This window comes from Epinephelus moara, chromosome 1, assembly GCF_006386435.1.
Source record: "Epinephelus moara isolate mb chromosome 1, YSFRI_EMoa_1.0, whole genome shotgun sequence".
Lineage (NCBI taxonomy): Eukaryota > Metazoa > Chordata > Actinopteri > Perciformes > Serranidae > Epinephelus > Epinephelus moara.
The window spans coordinates 1,860,121-1,868,159 of record NC_065506.1 but is presented as its reverse complement, the minus strand read 5'-3'; the positions used below and the strand labels follow the sequence as shown (position 1 = coordinate 1,868,159).

The following is an 8,039-nucleotide window of genomic DNA, read 5'->3' as shown; positions in this document are numbered from 1 at the left end:
AGGTAACCAGGTTAATTGGTAACAGGTGAAAGGATCATAACTGGGTATGAAAGGGGCATACTGGAAATGCTCAGCTGTTCACAAGCAAGAATGGCATGATGTTCAACACTTTGTGAAGAACTATGTTGGCAAATATTACAACTGTTAAAAAACGTTTCTCAAAGCACAATTGGAAAGAATTTAGGGGTTTCGCCATCTAGAATCCATAACGTCACCAAAAGATTCAGAGAATCCACAGAAATCTCTGCACGTAGGGGGCGAGGCTGAAAACCAACACTGAATGGCTGTGACCTTCAACTGTCAGGCAGCACTGCATTAAAAACCATCATGACTATATAAAGGATATTACTACATGGGCTCGGGACACTTGGGAAAACCACTGTCAGTAAACACAGTTTGTCGCTGCATCTACAAAGACTCTATCAATCACTCCATCCTTCTCACCTGACTTGAAACCGTCTTTAACATCACTGGCACTGCTTTCAACTGGTTCAAATCATATCTCTCTGACAGACTTCAGTTAATCTCCATCAATAACTGCATATATCCCACTGCTCCCCTCCCCAAAGGTGTCCCCCAAGGTTCGGTTCTCGGTCCTCTCCTCTTCATCCTGTACCTGTTCCCCTTTGATCACATAATCCACCGTCATGGTCTCCAGTTCCACTGCTTCGCAGATGATTTTCTAGCTACTCATCTTCACCTAGACAATCTCCATTGCCACCCACTTAACCCTGACAAACTGCATAAATGAAATAAAATCCTGGCTTTAAGCCAACCTCCTCAAATTAAACTGTGACAAATCTGAAATTATCATCATTGGACCAAAAGCACTCACCAAATCCACCCATAACTTCACCCTCAACATCGACGCCTCCACAGTATCCACCTCCCCTCACATCTAAAATCTTGGGGTCATTTTGGATCAATCCCTCTCCTTCGACCAACACATTAAACCCATCACCAAAACTGCCTTCTTCCACCTCAACAACATCGCCCGCCTCCGTTCATTCCTCTCCTCCTCAGCTACAGAAACCCTCATCCACACCTTCATTACCTCCCGTCTGGACTACTGCAACTGTCTACTCTATGGCTCATCTTCAAAAACCCTCAGTAAGCTCCAGTATATCCAGAATTCTGCTCACCCACTCTCGTACCCGTGACCTCATTACCCCCATAAGCTCCACTGGCTCCCCATCCCCCAGAAAATCCACTTCAAAATCCTCCTCATAACATACAAAGCCCTAAATAACCAGGCCCCACCCTACCTGTCTGAGCTCCTCCATCATCACACTCCCACCCGCACACTCCGCCCTGCCAATGCAAACCTCCTGCCCCCCCACCCCAGCCAAGCAAAAATCCTGGGGGGACAGGGCCTTCTCCATCACTGCTCCCACCCTCTGAAACTCACTCCCTAAACCCATCTGAGACTCCCCCTCTCTCTCCATATTCAAAAAATCACTCAGGACTCACCTGTTCAATGCTGCTTTCAATCACTGACAGTTTCTTCTCTTCATCCCTTATTTGTTGTCTTGCTTGTCTGTTTTTTGTTTGTTTGTTTTTTTTTCGTCCCTGAATTTGTAAAGCGTCTTTGAGTGCCTTGAAAAGCGCTATTTAAGTACAGTGTATTATCATTGATACTATTACCATGCAAAGTGAAAGTCACATATCAACAATATCAAGAACCAGTGCCTACTTCTCTGGGCCCGAGCTCATCTGAGATGGACTGACACAAAGTGGAAAAGTGTGTTGTGGTGTGACGAGTCCACATTTCAGATTGTTTTGACAAATCATGGATGTTGTGTCCTCCAGGCTAAAGGGGAAAGGAACCATTCAGACTGTTACCAGCTCAAGGTTCAGAGAATCAACTGCAAATTCTGACAGCTCCTAGATTACATCAAATTCGTGGTATTCTAATGCTGAACCAAAATCTTACAAGTTTCTACAGGGTAGGTCAACTTGAAAAGCTAGCAGCAATAGCAAACTCTAGTGTAACACTATGAGGGCTAAAAGATAGCAGTGATCAGTTACACGGTCTCTCAGATTGCTTTAGCTTTATGAATAAATGAATTCTCACCACAGTGTACTTGTTTGTAAGTACAGCTGGGGGTCTACTGCTGAAGCAGACTAGTGGTGTGAATGTGAAGACTTTTGGGTAGTCTCAAAATGGAATCAAAGATTTTTGGAGTGAACCAAAAATGTACACTGATATTAATATTGCACAAATATGAATGAATGTCAATGGTACTACCCCTCGCTACGGGGCTCCATTAATGTAGTAAACTACAATATTAGGCCTCACCAAGGGGCACCATTAATGTAGGGAACAATTCTGGGCATCACACGGAGGCACCATTAATGTTGTAAATTATAATAGTAGGGAATCTACTGGTGATACGGTAAAAGAGGGGATACTATTTGTTCTGATCTAGGCCCAGTGCTATATATTACAAGGTCAGGCCCGCGTTAAGGCTGAAGTCCCAACAAATGGTGCCGCCGTGTAAAACATAGCACTGGTGCCTAGAGTATCTCTATCTCACAAACGCAAGTAGCTGCGCATCACCAGACACATCTGTTGTTTTGTCCATTTGCAATGAAAACTTTGCACTCTCCTTGACTCTGTGCATTAAGTGTTTTTTAATGTCATTTGCCATGTCATGAATGGCACCGGCTTTTTTTTTTTTTTTTGCATAAGCACTAACTCATGTGTGCATGTGACTGTCAAAAAAACACTCAATAACATCATTCTATCACTGGAAAAGACAATTTAATGTAAACACAATTCCCAGCCCAAAATATGTAATCTCATTTTGAACATTTGAACATAATGTATATTTTTCTCCCAAACCATTTGCTGACCCCCCAGAAATTATTTCGCGACCCCAGTGGGGGCCGGGGGTCGGGACCCCCAGGTTGAGAATTACTGATCTAGGGAACCTATAATCAGCACCCTAAACCCGTTAAAAACACAAAAACATGCTAAGCATGAATACTTGGTGGCAGAGCAGTAAAGTACATGAGGGCCCCACCAGGGGAGCGACCAGGGTCTTGCAAAACTGTAAAAACTCAAGCATGCAAGTTAATGAAACTTTGAGTGTAGAAATACACTTAGTGCAACTGAGGCATCACTATGGACATTTTTGTCCAGTAGGGCAAATTTTTGCTCTTCATCTGGCCATCACTTTGGCTGTGTTGGTGCATACGGCACAGTTTTTTGTAACAAAGCCTATCTCTTGACAAAGTTTGGAATTCAAATTTCAATTCTTCTAATACATCATTAGAACCCTGTGAAAAGAAATTACTACCCTCTTGAGTCACGAAAAAACTGCTATAAAAATTTAGGAGATTAATATTTTTTTCTGCTTTTTTTCTGCACAAATCTCTTAAACAACTTTAGCTCTGCCCATATCTAACAACAATTCAATCATTTTGAGGATTTTAACCATTTAAATGCCAGTTTGATTAATTGATGTCACTGTTTTTTTGTTTTTTTATGAAAAACAAAACAAAACAAAAAAACAACCCAAACAAACACAAAATTAGTTATTTTCCATAAAACAAATGTTGGGGGGTGGGGGATTTTTTTTCTTCAAATCAGTCTTGGATATGTCAAAGATTAGCCAAAATATTGACTTAAATGCATTTATAGTTTTTTGTGTAGCATCAGATTTAAAATTTACTACCCTCTTAAGTCATTAAGGACAAAAATGTCCACATCCAAAAACTGCTATAAAAATGGTAAAGATTAATATTTTTTTTCTGCTTTTTTGGGTTAAATCTTTTGATTAACTTCGGTCCTGATCAAAACTGTCAAATATTGAATACATATCAGGATTTTAACCCTTTAAATGCCAGTTTGATTACATGATGGTAATATTTTTTTATGAAAATACACACAAAGAATGAGTTATTTTCCATATAACAAATGTTGGGGGGCTGGGGGATTTTTTTTTTTTAAATCAGTCTTGGATATGTCAAAGATAAGCCAAAATATTGACTTTGATGCATTATTAGTTTTTGTGTAGCATCAGATTTAAAATGTACTACCCTCTTAAGTCATTAGCGGACAAAAATGTCCCATTAAAACCAAATTTTTTAATCTCATAGTCATAACAAAATATCATCATGCATTCTGTAATATTTCATTTTTGAGAATAATAGTAAAATTTGTTTTACTGTTTTTTACTGTTCACCACTAAAATCAGCCATTTCCCCATTACAGGCCTATGCATAGAAATGCATGTGTGTGTGTGTGTGTGTGTGTGTGTGTGTGTTTGCTGTTTCATGTGTCAAATCTTGTGGCTATCATTTCCATTAAGTGCTCAAAAGCCATGTCATGTTTGATTTGAGAAAACACTACCCTCTTAAAATTTGTGCACTATACAAGACCATAGTATACACAGTGTACTGCATATGAGCGTACTAATGGAAATATCCAATTTCAGACATAGCAATTATCTCTGCTAAACAACGGCATTCTCACTGTGAGTATGTAAGCATTTCATTAAAAGTTCCTCAGTAGTGCAGCTGACTAAGTGGCAGACCCTTGTTTTTATTTTAATTCATTGTAAAGTGAGCAAGGGACAGAACCACAGTTGGTTTTGGTGTGTTGGCTGAAAAAAATAAAAAAAATAAAAAAACAAAACAAAGAGAACTACAGTTGCATGCCTATGCACACCAGTCAAGTTTCTCTTACAGTTTATGTCCATGTCTGTGAAAACATGGAGGATTCACATGCATTGTCCCCCTGACAGCACAGAAGATCTGTACAATCAGCACAGTTTAGAGTCACCAATTCAGTATCTGACCAAATGTTTCCCTTTCTGTTCCTGAGATATGACACTGAGTAATGGCCAAAAAAGTGTTTCATGCATAACATTATGATGTCAAAGTGAAGTTGACCTTTGATCTTTTGGATATAAAATGTCATCACATTATTTTATCCTCTTAGACATTTGTGTGAAGTTTTGTCATAATTAGCATATGCATTTTTGAGTTATGGCCAAAAACATATTTTGTGAGGTCAGCTTGACCTGCGACATTCAACCACAAAATTCTAATACATTTATTCTGCAATCCAAGTGGACGTTTGTGTCACATTGAAATAAATTCCCTGAAGGTGTTCTTAAGATATCACGTTCACGAGAATGAGACAGATGCAAAGTCTCACTGACCATGACCTCTGACCACTGAAATCCCATCAATTCATTGTTGAGTCCAAGTGAATGTTAGTGCCAAGTTTGAAGAAGTTCCCTCAAGCTATTTCTGAGATATTGCGTTCAGAAGAATGCGATGGATGCAAGGTCACAGCTACCTTGACCTTTAGCCCTTGACCACCAAAATCTAATCAGTTTATGCTCAAGTACAAGTGACTGAAATTGCCTCAAGGCCTTCTTGACATATCAGGATCACGAGACAGTGAGATGTGCAAGGTCACAGTGACCTTGACCTTTGACCACCAAAAAGTAATCAGTTCATCCTAAAGTCCAAGTGAATGTTTGTGCTGAATTTGAAGAAATTCCCCTGAGGCGTTGTTGAGATATCATGTTCACAAGGATGGGATTGATGTAAGTACGGGTGGACAGACGGACAACCTACAAACAAAATGGGCCTGTCCCATTATGCACGCTTGATCACACTTACGCACTTGGACACCTGACGTGCGCGTCCATGTGCTTAGTGTAAGTGCACAAGTGTATCCCATTTCTACGATGACCAAAAGTGCAGTGCGTTTGATTTGTACTTTACCCACACGGTAAGACCGCACCTGAGCGGTATTTGGCGAAGTATAAATCCCACAATGCATCACCAGCTGGTGGAGTTCCGCCAATAAACTAAAGAAGAAGGAGAAGCCGGTGAAGCCCACTATAGTTCAGTGAGTCTGCCATCATCGGGATTTCAACTGAGATGCTGCCGAAGAAATTTCAATGTAAGAAAAATGTTTTATAAATTTAACTTTATATCATAGTCCTGTTCATATCATAGTGTCATGATGGTACATGTTAGGAAGCTTTGTTAATGTGTCTATGGTGAAGAAATTCACATCAAGCTTTGCCCTGGAATTATTTACTAACCACAGAATTGATCTGAAACAGGGACCACGGAACAAACGTTCCAATTCATTAAGTTAAGAACGGAAAACGATTACCAGTTTACCGGGGCTAAAAATACTGCAGCTGATGGATACAGGTGAGTAGTTTGCTCCATCATTTCTTTTTTTCTTTTTAAGATTATTTTTGGGGCTTTTTGCTTTTAATTGACAGGACAGTGTGAAATGGGGAGAGAGAGAGAGAGAGAGAGTGGGTGGATGACATGCAGCAAAGGGTTGAATGCCGGAGTCGAACCTGCAACCGCTGCAGCACATAGGGCGCCGGCACTATCCACTACCGACACCCCGCTCCATCATTTCTTTTGATTGATGTCTTTATTTCGAACATGACAAATATTACAAAACAGTAGTTACCTTATTTAATCCTACCAGTTTATTCACTAATTAATAATCTTTAACTTTCCTTTAGATATCCAACATAGTGTTATATATGCCAGCATATTAATTGACTTCCTTAAATGCATGTAGACTAATATAAATATCATGAACTGTTCATGTACCAACATGAAAATATATTCATATATCCATATACATACATCAACTCAACATAAATCACAGCTGCAGATCCCTGCTGATTATCCACACCTTTTTTCATCTCTACATGAAAATTATTTCGTTACACCCTTTGATTTTTATGTCGCTTTTACGATGTGGTACAGACCAGACAGAAGAGTATGAGCTGAGACACTTCATGTGGAGAGGATCATATGCATGAGTTCAATTAATGTGTTAGAGTTGGCAGCTCTCATATAAACTAGCTTGTAAGAAAAATAGTGATTCTTTATATTGTTATTATTTTATTTATTGTCACTGACTTATGAGCAAAGATTCTAAATGGGAAACAATTTCAGTTCTTTTCCAAAGACAGCTATACTGCTAAGGTCATTATTGATGTGTAGGCTATGTGTGTATGTGCGCATGTGTTAAGCTTACCGCATGTATTAACATGACATCTCGGTTGTCAGAATGGGCATTTTGCCCTCTTCGCGTACGTCTACGCCTTAGCATCTGGTGGGTCCTCCAAAGGATCTGGCCAAGCAGAGTGCCAAACAATGCCAGCACAATCAGCTGCATTTTCGCGGAGAATAACATCCAATGCGCAATGTAAGGGGTGTTGTCAAGTCTATCCCAATTTCGTTTAAATATCCCCGTGTACTTGGCCACTTAATACGTGCTTGAACACTATAGGCAAATGTACGTTCCGCTAAGGCTGGACGATTCGGCGGCAGTAGCTCAATCCATAGGGACTTGGGTTGGGAACCGGAAGGTCACCTGTTCGAGTCCCCGTCCGGACCAAAATATGGAGCGTGGACTGGTGGCTGGAGAGGTGCCAGTTCACCTCTTGGGCACTGCCGAGGCGCCCTTGAGCAAGGCACCAAACCCCCCAGCCGCTCGGGGCGCCTCACCAAGGGCAGCCCCCTCACTCTGACATCTCTCCAATTTGTGCATGTATGGGTCCTGTTTGTGCATGTGTGTGTCTTTCGGACCTGTGTGTAATTGACAAGCAAGAGTGAAAACATTGAATTTCTCCTCAGGGGGATTAATAAAGGAAATAAACTTAAACTTAAACTTAAACTTAAACTTAACTTAAACTTAATCGAATTTTAATCATGATTTCGATTTTGGCTTCTCACGATCATAAAAACATTATAATCGAAGAAAAACGATTAATGCGCCGCACAGCGCGGCGTGTATGTAAGTTCCTGTGCTGGAAAAGCACAGTGAATGCACCTGTGTTACGTGCAGCAGCAGCAAGGGTGTGACGTGTGTGGATCAATAATATGTAGAGCGAGCGATTGAGAACATGGCAGAAAGGCAGCCTTTGGTTGAGAAGAAAGGTAGGACAACTTCAGTGATCTGGAAATATTTTGGCTTCAAGTTGACGGATGTCGAGCAAAAGGAAATTGTTTGCAAAGTCTGTCACACTGTCGTG

The 8,039-nt window shown here is 40.4% G+C and overlaps 2 protein-coding genes across 2 annotated transcripts in view; both read right to left on the bottom strand.

Annotated features, from left to right (window-relative positions):
• Positions 1 to 8,039, bottom strand: part of fah (fumarylacetoacetate hydrolase (fumarylacetoacetase)) — a 625,231-nt gene that overhangs the window by 511,653 nt on the left and 105,539 nt on the right. The window lies entirely within an intron of this gene.
• Positions 1 to 8,039, bottom strand: part of adamtsl5 (ADAMTS like 5) — a 148,013-nt gene that overhangs the window by 42,719 nt on the left and 97,255 nt on the right. The gene's annotated exons all lie outside the window — the stretch shown is intronic.